Source organism: Cervus elaphus, chromosome X, assembly GCF_910594005.1.
Source record: "Cervus elaphus chromosome X, mCerEla1.1, whole genome shotgun sequence".
NCBI lineage: Eukaryota > Metazoa > Chordata > Mammalia > Artiodactyla > Cervidae > Cervus > Cervus elaphus.
Genome location: NC_057848.1, coordinates 114,311,299 through 114,324,378, shown reverse-complemented (window position 1 = coordinate 114,324,378; position 13,080 = coordinate 114,311,299). Strand labels below are relative to the sequence as shown.

Genomic DNA, 13,080 nt, shown 5'->3' with positions numbered 1-13,080 from the left:
CAGGGCTAGTATACTACCCTTATGGCAGAAAGTGAAGATGAACTAAAAAGCCTCTTGATGAAAGTGAAAGAGGAACTAAGATCATGGCATCTGGTCCCATCACTTCATGGCAAATATATGAGGAAACAGTGGAAACAGTGTCAGACTTTATTTTTTGGGGCTCCAAAATCACTGCAGATGGTGATTGCAGACATCAAATTAAAAGACCTTGCTCCTTGGAAGGAAAGATATAACCAACCTAGACAGCATATTAAAAAGCAGAGACATTACTTTGCCAACAAAAGTCCATCTAGTCAAGGCCATGGTTTTTCCAGTGGTCATGTATGGGTGTGAGAGTTGGACTGTGAAGAAAGCTGAGTGCCGAAAAATTGATGCTTTTGAACTGTGGTGTTGGAGAAGACTCTTGAGAGTCCCTTGGACTGCAAGGGGATCCAACCAGTCCATCCTAAAGGAGATCAGTCCTGGGTGTTTATTGGAAGGACTGATGCTGAAGCTGAAACTCCAATACTTTGGCCACCTCATGCAAAGAGCTGACCCATTGGAAAAGACCCTGATGCTGGGAGGGATTGGGGACAGGAGAAGGGGATGACAGAAGATTAGATGGCTGGATGGCCTCACCAACTCGATGGACATGAGTTTGAGTAAACTCCAGGAGTTGGTGATGGACAGGGAGGCCTGGTGTGCTGTGATTCATGGGGTCGCAAAGAGTCGGACACTACTGAGCGACTGAACTGAACTGAACTGAACTGATGGATACTTAATAGTGTTGAACACTTGAATTATGGACATTTGAAGACTGAGGCCCTGTCTATATAATTATTATGCTATTCTTAAAAATGCCCAAATATTCAATGATTGTTCCAGCTTCCATTATCACTCCTGCATTTCAACCACCAGGAAGGGGAAAGAGAAAGAAGGAGAATATTCTTTACCTTTAAGAGACGAACTGGTGGTTGCACATATTGATTTGGATCACAGTCTGTTGGCCAGAGAGCTACACACAGCTGAAAAGAAACCTGGAAAAAGTATTATTTATATTGGGTGGCTGTTTGCCCAGCTGAAATTTGGGGATTCTATTAACAAAGGGAAAATGGAAGAATTGATATTGAAGATTAGCTACAGTCTGAATACCCTCCAAGAAGTATCATAAGCATGTGTTCCCTCGTGTCAAAGAAAGTTTGTGTTCCTGAACAAAAAGAAATTGCAGAGAACTCACTTTACTGGTTTTCATCATCCTAAATGTTTTGAGGTGGGGAAGGATTTGGATAAAGGAAGTGAGGTGTGAGATAAGTGACTTCTGTGTGAGAGTAAAAGCACTAAGAAAGAGAAATTTTCATAGGTTAGGAAAGGGATTAAATCTGTTTTCCCGTAGGTAGAGAGCTTCCATACCTTGATAACTGGCTGAGCCTTACAATTATTGCAGAACGTAAGTGAGTGGTGGCATGAAGCACTCTGGAAATATAAACCTTATATATAAGGATGCTCAGCCTCAGTAAGGTTTGACACAATCTATCTGGCATAGGAACTTTGTGAGCTTAGAGCAAGAAGATATGCCAGCATTGATGGATTGAAGACTGTAATGTTTTCTCCCATTTTATAGATACCACCAAAACTTTCTGGATTTTTGTGAGAACTTTGGGAGGAGAAGGGGTCTTTCTAGCATTGAGGGTGAATTTCCCATCACCCCAGAGAGGTTTCATTTCAAGTATATATAATAGTTCTTATACAGTCAAGTATGTGGTGTAAGATTCATCCACTTCTGAATGAGGGGAAACTTTGGAGTACATGGGCCCAGCAGACATTTCCAAGGTAAGGGATCATTTCTCTTTGGAAACTCAAACCACAACAGAACAGTTGATAGATCCAGTTACAAGGCCCAAATTAGGTCATAAAAAACAGAGTGGGAGTAGTGAAATTCTCATTTATTACCTCAACTAGGAGGGCCCTCCTGCATCCCACAGTACCTGGAGGAGCTGAAGGCTGGCTATACAGCTGAGGAGGACCAGTTGCTCTCCATTTCCAAAGAGCAAGACATAGAGGGAATAGACAGGAGCAATTGATGAAATGGAGGCCAGACACAGGGAAATATTGCTTTTTCATAAGCACCCAAAGGGGTAAATGAGAAAGTCCAGGAGGGCTGCTAAAAGCTCTCTAGTGGATTTCCATTTTATTCAGAGGAAAAACCAAGTGACTTACTATGGTTGTTAAGGGTCTACATAATCTTGTTCCTCTCCTATTCTCTCTCCCTGCCCCCCTTTGCTTCAGTAACACTGATCTCCTTGCCATCTTTCAGACACATCAAGCATATTGTAGCTTTTAGACCTCAGCATGGACTATTCCCTGTGTTGGAAAGGCTCTTCCTTTAGAAAATGTCATATCCGCCTTCCAGACTTCCTTCTCATTCCTCAAATTTCATTTACTTAGTGAGGTCTATCTCAAACACCTTATTTAAATTACAATCTTCCTTCTCTCAGAACTCCTGATATCCCTTACCCTGTTCTATGTTTTTCATTGCATATAAGCATATGTGATTGTTTGACTGATTGATTCAGTTTATTATTTTCATTTCTCTTCATACACTAGAATGTAAGCTCTATAAAGGCAGAGATTGTTTTTTCTTGTACACTGATGAATTTGAGCTTTTGGAATAGTGAGTAGCACATACCATACAATAAATATTTGTTGAATGAATTATTATTTTATTTTTATTTTTAAAAATTTATTTATTTTAATTGGAGGCTAATTACAATATTGTAGTGATTTTCGCCATACATTGACATCAGTCAGCCATAGGTGTACATGTGTTCCCCATCCTGAACCCCTCTCCCCCTTCTCTCCCCATCCCATCCCTCAGGGTCATCCCAGTGCATCAGTGCTGAGCACCCTGTCTAATGCATCAAACCTGAACTGGCGATGTATTTCACATATGATAATATACATGTTTAAATTCTCTCAAATCATCCCACCCTCGTCTTCTCCCACAGAGTCCAAAAGTGTCTCTTTTGCTGTCTTACATATAGGGTCAACATTACCGTATTTCTAAATTCCATATATATATACGTTAATATACTGTATTGGTCTTTTTCTTTCTGACTTACTTCACTCTGTATAATAGGCTCCAGTTTCATTCACCTCATTAAAACTGATTCAAATACATTCTTTTTAATACCTCAGTAATATTCCATTGGGTATATGTACCACAGCTTTCTTATCCATTCGTCTCTGACGAACATCTAGGTTGCTTCTGTGTCCTGGCTACTGTAAACAGTGCTGCGATGAACATTGGTATACAAGTGTCTCTTTCAATTTTGGTTTCCTTGGTGTGTATGCCCAGCAGTGGTATTGCTGGGTCATGTGGCAGTTCTGTTTGCAGTTTTTTTAAGGAATCTCTACACTGTTCTCCATAGTGGCTGTACAACTTTGCATTCTCACCAACAGTGTAAGAGGGTTCCCTTTTCTCCACACCCTCTCCAGCATTTATTATTTGTAGACTTTTGAACAGCAACAATTCTGACCAGTGTGAGATGGTACCTCATTGCAGTTTTGATTTGCATTTCTCTGATAATGAGTGATGTTGAGTATCCTTTCATGTGTTTGTTAGCCATCTGTATGTCTTTTTTGCAGAAATGTCTATTTAGTTCTTTGGCCCATTTTTTTTAATTGGGTCATTTATCTTTCTGGAATTGAGTTTCAGGAACTGCTTGTATATTTTTGAGATTAATTGTTTGTCAATTGCTTCATTTGCTATTATTTTCTCTCCATTCTGAAGGCTGTCTTTTCACCTTGCTTATAGTTTCCTTCATTGTGCAAAAGCTTTTAAGTTTAATTAGGTCACATTTCTTTACCTTTGCTTTTATTTCCATTACTCTGGGAGGTGGGTCACAGAGGATCCTGCTATGATTTACGTCAGGGAGTGTTTTGCCTATGTTTTCCTCTAGGAGTTTTACAGTATCTTGTCTTACATTTAAAATCTTTAATCCATTTTGAGTTTATTTTTCTGTATGGTGTTAGAAAGTGTTCTAGTTTAATTCTTTTAAAAGTGGTTGACCAGTTTTCCCAGCACAACTTGTTAAGGAGATTTTCTTTTCCCCATTATATAATTGTTGACTCCTTTGTCAAAGATAAGTTGTCCATAGAAGCATGGACTTATCTCTGAGCTTTCTATTTTGTCCCACTGATCTATATTTCTGTCTTTGTGCCAGTACCATACTGTCTTGATTACTGTAGCTTTGTAGGATAGCCTGAAGTCAGGCAGGTTGATTACCCCAGTTCCATTCTTCTTTCTCATGACTGCTTTGGCTATTCGAGGTTTTTTGTAAACCCATACAAATTGTGAAACTATTTGTTCTAGTTATCTGAAAAATACTGTTGGGAGCTTGATAGGGATTGCATTGAATCTATACATTGCTTCGGGTAGGATACTAATTTGCACTCTATTGATTCTTCTGATCCATGAACACGGTATATTTTTCCATCTATTTGTGTCCTCTTTGATTTCTTTCATCAGTGTTTTATAGTTCTCTATATATAGGTCTTTTGTTTCTTTAGGTAGAGTTATCCCTAAGTATTTTTTTCTTTTCGTTGCAATGGTGAATGGAATTGTTTCCTTAATTTCTCTTTCTGTTTTCTCATTGTTAGTGTATAGAAGTGCAAAGGATTTCTGTGTGTTAATTTTATATCCTGAAACTTTACTATATTCATTGATTAGCTCTAATAATTTTCTGGTGGTATCTTTAGGGTTTTCTATGTACAGGATCATGTCATCTGCAAACAGTGAGAGTTTTACTTCTCTTCCAAACTGGATTCCTTTTATTTATTTATTTATTTATTTATTTATGCTCTGATTGCTGTGGCTAAAATTTCCAAAACTATGGTGAACAGTAGTGGTGAGAGTGGGTACCCTTGTCTTGTTCCTGACTTTAGGGGAAATGCTTTCAATTTTTCACCACTGAGGATAATGTTTGCTGTGGGTTTATCATATATGGCTTTTATTATGTTGAAGTATGTGTCTTCTAAGCCTGCTTTCTGGAGAGTTTTTTTGTCATAAATGGATGTTGAGTTTTGTCAAAGTCTTTCTCTGCATCTGTTGAGATACTCATATGGTTTTCATCTTTCAATTTGTTAATGTGTTGTATTACATTGATTGATTTGCAAATATTGAAGATATCTTGCATCCCTGGGATAAAGCCCACTTGGTCAAAATGTATGATATTTTTAATACATTGTTGGATTCTGTTTGTTAGAATTTTGTTAAGGATTTTTGCATCTATGTTCATCAGTGATATCGGCCTGTAATTTTCTTTTTTTGTGTTGTCTTTGTCGGGTTTTGGTATTAGGGTTATAGTGGCCTCATAGAATGAGTTTGGAAGTTTACCTTCCTCTGTAATTTTTTGGAAGAATTTGAGTAGGATAAGTGTTCAGTTCAGTTCAGTCACTCAGTCGTGTCCGACTCTTAGCAACCCCATGAATTGCAGCACGCCAGGCCTCCCTGTCTATCACCAACTCCCAGAGTCTACCCAAACCCATGCCCATCAAGTCAGTGATGCCATCCAGCCATCTCATCCTCTGTTGTCCCCTTCTCCTCCTGCCCCCAATCCCTCCCAGCATCAGGGTCTTTGCCAATGAGTCAACACTTCACATGAGGTGGCCAAAGTATTGGAGTTTCAGCTTCAACATCAACCTTTCCAGTGAACACCCAGGACTGATCTCCTTTACAATGGACTGGTTGGATCTCCTTGCAGTCCAAGGGACTCTCAAGAGTCTTCTCCAACACCACAGTTCAAAAGCATCAATTTTTCGGTGCTCAGCTTTCTTCACAGTCCAACGCTCACATCCATACATGACCACTGGAAAAACCATAGCCTTGACTAGACGGACCTTTGTTGGCAAAGTAATGTCTCTGTTTTTTAATATGCTGTCTAGGTTGGTCATAACTTTCCTTCCAAGGAGTAAGCGTCTTTTAATTTGATGTCTGCAATCACCATCTGCATTGATTTTGTAGCCCCAAAAATAAAGTCTGACACTGTTTCCACTATTTCCCCATCTTTTTGCCATGAAGTGATGGAACGAGATGTCATGATCTTAGTTTGCTGAATGTTGAGCTTTAAGCCAACGTTTTCATTGTCCTCCTTCACTTTCATCAAGAGGTTTTTTAGTTCCTCTTCACTTTCTGCCATAAAGCTGGTGTCATCTGCGTATCTGAGGTTATTGATATTTCTCTGGCAATCTTGATTCTACTTGGGTTTCATCTAGCCCAGCATTTCACATTACATACACCGCATAGAAGTTAAATTAGCAGGGTGACAATATAGAGCCTTGACAAGCTCCTTTCCCAGTTTTGAAGAAATCCATTGTTCCATGCCTGTTTCTAATTATTGCTTCTTTATCTACAGGTTTCACAAAAGGTAGGTGAGGTGGTCTGGTATCCCCACCTCTTTTAGAATTTTCCACAGTTTGCTGTGATCCATACTCTGGTCACTCATTATCAACACCTTTTCTGACTCTTCTCCCCTGGGTTCCTTTGCACTTAATTTCCTACTATGGCTTCTTCTGAAAAAAGATGAGCACCAAAAAATTGATGCTTTTGAACTATTGTGTTGGAGAAGTCTCTTGAGAGTCCCTTGGACTGCAAGGAGATCCAACCAGTCCATCCTAAAGGAGATCAATCCTGGGTGTTCATTGGAAGGACTGATGCTGAAGCTGAAACTCCAGTACTTTGGCCACTTCATGCGAAGAGTTGACTCATTGGAAAAGACCCTGATGCTGGGAGGGATTGGGGGCAGGAGGAGAAGGGGACGACAGATTATGAGAGATGGCTTGATGGCATCACTGACTCGATAGGCATGGGTTTGGGTAGACTCTGGGAGTCGGTGATGGACAGGGAGGCCTGGTGTGCTGCGATTCATGGGGTTGCAAAGAGTCGGACACGACTGAGCGACTGAACTGAACTGAACTGATGGCTTCTTCTATTTTATTTTCACATGATCTTCCCAGTTGCTCTCATTCATCCAATAGCTTTATAAACGCTACCTGTAGGTAGACGACTCCTGTGTTTAAATCTCTAGCCCGTACTTCTTTTCTGGCATTGTATATCCAATTGCCCATCTAACACCTCAAATTGAAAATTTTGCAACTGTTTTAATCTTAATATATTCCAAAAGGATTTCTTGATTTCCACTACCCCTTCAAAACTCCATTATCTTATGAATCTCAGTAAATGATACAACTGTCCATCAGTTACTCAAAGCAGCGATTTGGGAATACTTGTTGACTTCTCCCTCTCTGGGCTTTAAATTTTCTTGAGTAATTTTTTTTATTCTACTTGCAAAATGTATTTTGTACCCATGCTCTTGTCTCCATATCTACCACCACTACCTTATTCCAAGCTGCCATCATGTCTTGCTGAACTTGTTGGTCCTATTTCCTTTACTGCTCTCTCCACTTAATTTCTACAAGATAGACAGTGTATATTTTTGAAAATTTAAATCGGATAGCACTCCTCTGCTTTAACCTCACAATTATTTCCCACTGCACTTGGAATAAAATCCAAATTCTATATCTTGGCTTACAAGGTCTTTCATCATTTAACCAACTTAATTTTATACTTCCCCCTAATTTTTTTCCTGCTCCACTGGTCTTTAGCTCTTGGAACACTTCCTAGCTTTAGCAGTTTTGAACATGCTGTTACCATTTTTTGATGCTCTTTCTCAGAAGGTTTACTACTTTTTGTCCTTCAGGTCTCAGCTTAAAAGTTAAATCTTGTCTGAGGTTTCTCCTGAACAAACAATCTACCAACAAGGTTAATAAATTTCCTGTCTTCCACCACATGATTATTCTCTCAGTACTTGTTTATTTTTATAGCATTTCAAGTTGTGTGTATATGTTTTCATTTATTTATTTATTTACTTGTATGTTCTCTGTCCTCCCTACTGGGCTACTAAAATCAGTAAAGGGAGAGATATTTTGTACTCACACATATATACCAAATTCTGGCACATTCCTGTCACATTTCAGGGATACAACAGATGCTTCTGGAGGAACTGAACTAAAAGATCAGTTCAAATATCACCATGGCTCATCTACCCGGATAAGAGATAGAATTTTCTAAATTTTTAGTCTAAGTGTCCTTCCTACTCTGACATGCTATACCTCTGTAATTTTATTATTCCATTAAATTAAAATTTTCAGACTCCCTGGTGTGAATCTTTGTAGTTATATTCATTCAAAAAAGAACTTATTCAAGAGCTGTGGTTTCATAAATATGTCTACTAGATACACAGCAAGAGACTCTCTGCTCTTAGATCTTATCATCCAAGATGGAATAACTGATGTTACTCTCCCTTCTCACATAAAAAATGAGAAGGAAAGAAAAGAAATCATTATGTAGTATTTTTTTAAGTTTTCTTTTTTTATTATTATTATTATTTTTTTTCCAGTGGGTTTTGTCATACATTGATATGAATCAGCCATGGATTTACATGTATTCCCAATCCCGATCCCCCCTCCCACCTCCCTCTCCACCCGATTCCTCATGTGCTGACTGTTCTAACATCCAAAATCTTGTTCACTCTCCTCAAGTTTTTGATTGTCTGAAAAGGGATTTATCTCCACCTTCCTCAAATCAGCATTTATATATATACAACTTCTTTATACATTCATCCATCCATGCACACTTAATTAGTTTCCATGTCTCAGCTATTACAAATAATGATTATATGTTTCTATGAATATGCTTCAATTCATAAAATAGCTCTCCAGTATTGTTTTTGTATCCATTAGATATATTCCCAGAAGGGGAATTGGTGAATCATATGGTAGTTCTATTTTTAATTTTTTGAAGAACCACTATATAGATTTCTACAGTTGATGTGCCAATTTGCAATCATCCACTTGTAAAAGAATGAAACTAGAACACTTTCTAACACCATACATAAAAATAAACTCAAAATGGATTAAAGATCTAAACATAAGACCAGAAACTATAAACTCTTAGAGGAAAACATAGGCAAAACACTCTCCAACATAAACCACAGCAGGATCCTCTATGACCCACCTCCCAGAATATTGGAAATAAAAGCAAAAATAAACAAATGGGACCTAATTAAACTTAAAGGCCTCTGCACAACAAAGGAAACTATAAACAAGGTGAAAAGACAGCCTTCAAAATGGGAGAAAATAATAGCAAACGAAGCAACAGACAAAGGATTAATCTCAAAAATATACAAGCAACTCCTGCAGCTCAATTCCAGAAAAATAAACTACCCAATCAAAAAGTTGACCAAAGAATTAAACAGACGTTTCTCCAAAGAAGACATACAGATGGCTAACAAACACATGAAAAGATGCTCAACATCACTCATTATCAGAGAATTACAAATCAAAACCACAATGAGGTACCATTACACGCCAGTCAGGATGGCTGCTATCCAAAAGTCTACAAGCAATAAATGCTGGAGAGGGTGTGGAGAAAAGGGAACCCTCTTACACTGTTGGTGGGAATGCAAACTAGTACAGCCACTATGAAGAACAGTGTGGAGATTCCTTAAAAAAATGGAAGTAAAACTGCCATATGACCCAGCAATGCCACTGCTGGGCATACACACTGAGGAAACCAGAATTGAAAGAGACACGTGTACCCCAATGTTTATTGCAGCACTATTTATAATAGCCAGGACATGGAAGCAACCTAGATGTCCATCAGCAGATGAATGGATAAGAAAGCTGTGGTACATATACACAGTGAAATATTACTCAGCCATTAAAAAGAATACATTTGAATCAGTTCTAATGCAGTGGATGAAACTGGAGCCTATTATACAGAATGAAGTAAGCCAGAAAGAAAACACCAATACAGTATATTAATGCATACATATGGAATTTAGAAAGATGGTAACAATAACCCTGTATGCTGCACAGCAAAAGAGACACAGATGTATAGAACAGTCTTTTGGACTCTGTGGGAGAGGGCGAGGGCAGGATCATGGGAGAATGGCATTGAAACATGTAAATTACCCTATGTGAAACAAATTGCCAGTCCAGGTTCAATGCATGATACAAGGTGCTCGGGGCTGGTGCACTGGGATGACCCAAAGGGATGGGATGGGTAGGGAGGTGGGAGGGGGATTCAGGATGGAGAACACATGTATACCCATGGCGGATTCATGTCAGTGTATGGCAAAACCAATACAACATTGTAAACTAAGAAAAGAAATAAATAAATAAAACTGAAAAAAAAATACAATGTTGCTAATATGTCAGAGGATTCCCTTTCCTTTAAAACCTTGCCAAATGAACAAAAAATAAAGAAAATAAAACCTTGCCTCCATTATCTCTGGTCTTTTTTATTATAGCCATTCCAACAGACATGAGGTGATATCTCATTGTGTATTGGATTTGCATTTCCTTAATGATTAGTTGAACACCTTGACTGCTTGTATATCTTCTTCAAAAAATGACTGGGTCCTTTGCACATTTTTAACTGTATTGTGTAGTTTTCTTTGCTATTGAGTTGTATTAGTTCTTTACATATTTTGGATATTAATTCCCATTAGATAAATGGCTTGCAAATAATTCTTTTCCATGTCATAATGTTTCTCCTTTCATTTTTTTTCTTCATTTCTTTTACTGTGCAGAAGCCTTTTAGTTTGTTGAAATCCCTCTTGTTTGTCTTCTATTTTGTTTGCTGTACTTTGAGTATCACTTCCAAAAAAGTAATTGCCAAGAACCATGTCAAGGAGTTTTTTCCCTGTGTTTTCTTTAGGAGTTCTATGGTTTAATATATCACATTTATGTCTTTAAATGATTTTGAGTTAACTTATGTGAGTGACATAAGATGGGGTCTAGTTTCATTCCTTTTTGTGTGAATATCCAATTTTCCCAGAACTATTTATTGAAGAGACTGTCTTTTCTCCATTGAGTATTATGGGTTCCCCCATCAATTATTGATTGACCAGATGTGAATAGGTTTATTTCTGAGCTCTCTGTTCTGTTCCATGGGTCTATGTGTTTGCTTTTATGACAGTACCATACTGTTTCAATTACTATAATTTTCTAACAAAGCTTGAAATTAGAAAGTATATGTAATCCCACTTTGCTCTTCTTTTTCAGGATTGTTTTGAATATATGGATTCTTTTTGGTTCAATCTAAATTTTAGAATTTTTTCTATTTCTGTAAAAAATACTGTTGGTATCTTTACAGAGATTGCATTGAACTGAATCTGTATGTTTCTTTTGTCAATGCTGGCTTTTTAAAAATATCAATTTTCCGACCCATGAACATAAGATACCTTTCCATTTGTTTGTCTTCTTGGATTTCTTTCATCAGTATCTTGTAGTTCTCTTTTGGTTAAATTTATCCCTAAATATTTTGTTGTTTTTGGTGATACTGCAAATGGATGTTTCCTTTATCTTTCAAATAATTTGTTATACACTACTGGTTTTTGTCTGTTAATTTTTTTTTTTTTTTGCTGTGAATTCACTGAATTTGCTGATCAGATCTAACAGCTTTTTTTTTGGTGGAGTCTTCAAGATTTTCTATATGTAAAATTATATCATCCACAAATAGCTGATTTTACGTCCTCCTTTCTAATTGTGATGTCTTTTATGTCTTTTTCTTGCCTGATTGCTGTGACTAGATCTTCTAGAACTATGTTGAATAAGAGTAATGGAAGTGGGCACTCTTGTCTTATTCTTGATCTCAAAGGAAAAGCTTTCAACCTTTCATCATGGAATATGATGTTAACTGTGGGTTTCTGATAGATAGCCTTTATTACACTGAGTTATGTTCCTTCTCTAATTTTGTTTTATCATGAACTGATATTGAATTTCACCAAATGTTTTTTTTTCTCTATTGAAATGATCATGTGATTTTTCTTTCATTCTATGCATACAATGATCACATTTATTGATTTGCACATGCTGAACCATTCTTACATCCCAGTAATAAATCCCACTTGATGGTAGTGAATTATCCTTTTAATGTTCAGCTAAATTCATTTGCTAGTATTTTATACAGAATTTTTACATCTATATTAATCATGAATTTTGTCCTGTAGATCTCTGTTCTTGTGCCCTTTTCTGGCTTTGGTATCAGGATAATGTTAGCCTTGTAAAATGAGTTGGGAAATGTTACCCTGTGTTCAACTTTTATGAAGAGCGTGAGAAGGATTGATATTGATTCTTTAAAAATTTGGTTAAAATTCACTGGTGAAACCATCTGGTCCAGGGTTTTTCTTCACTGGGAAATTCTTGATTACTGATTTACTCTCCTTACTAACATTTGGTCTGTTCAGACTTTTCTATTTCTTTATAACTCAGTCTTGGTAGATTTTATGTTTCTAGGAGTGATTCCATTTCTTCTAGGCTGTCCAGGTTGTTACTGTATATATATATGGACTTCCCTGGTGGCTCAGATGGTAAAGCATCTGCCTGCTGTGCAGGAGACCCAGGTTCGATCCCTGGGTTTGGAAGATCCCCTGGAGAAGGAAATGGCAACCCACTCCAGTACTCTTGCCTGGAAAAGTCCATGGACTGAGAAGCCTGGTGGGCTACAGTCCATGGGGTCGCAATGAGTCAGACATGACTGAGCGACTTCACTAAGATCACTAATATAGATATAGATAGATAGATAGTATCCTCATGGGCTCCCTTTTATTTCTGTGGTGTCAGGTATGATGCCTCCTTTTTCAATTATAATTTTGTTGATTTGAGTCATCTCTTTTTTCCTTGGTAAGTCTAGCTAAGAGTTGTCAAATTTGTTCATGTTTTTAATCTTAGTTTTGTTCATCTTTTCTATTGTTTACTGTTTTCTTGTTGAGTAATTCTTCTCTTGTTGTTCAGTCACTCAGTCATGTCTGAGTGACTTCTAGACTCTGCAGAGAAGTTAAATAAACAGGGTGACAATATACAGCCTTGACGTACTCCTTTCCCAATTTGGAAGCATGTTCCCGATTTGGAACCATGTTCCATCGACATTCTTCCATGTCTGGTTCTAACTATTGCTTCTTGACCTGCATACAGATTTCTCAGGAGAAATCTTTCAAACATTCCCACTCACTTGTAACTAAGATAAAGGGAAAAGGA

The 13,080-nt window shown here is 37.6% G+C and overlaps 1 non-coding gene across 1 annotated transcript; it reads left to right on the top strand.

The window, feature by feature from the left end:
- Positions 1 to 12,395: 12,395 nt before the first annotated feature.
- On the top strand, positions 12,396 to 12,467 carry TRNAS-GCU. The gene has a single exon. It is a non-coding gene; the product is annotated as a tRNA-Ser (tRNA).
- Positions 12,468 to 13,080: the final 613 nt, after the last annotated feature.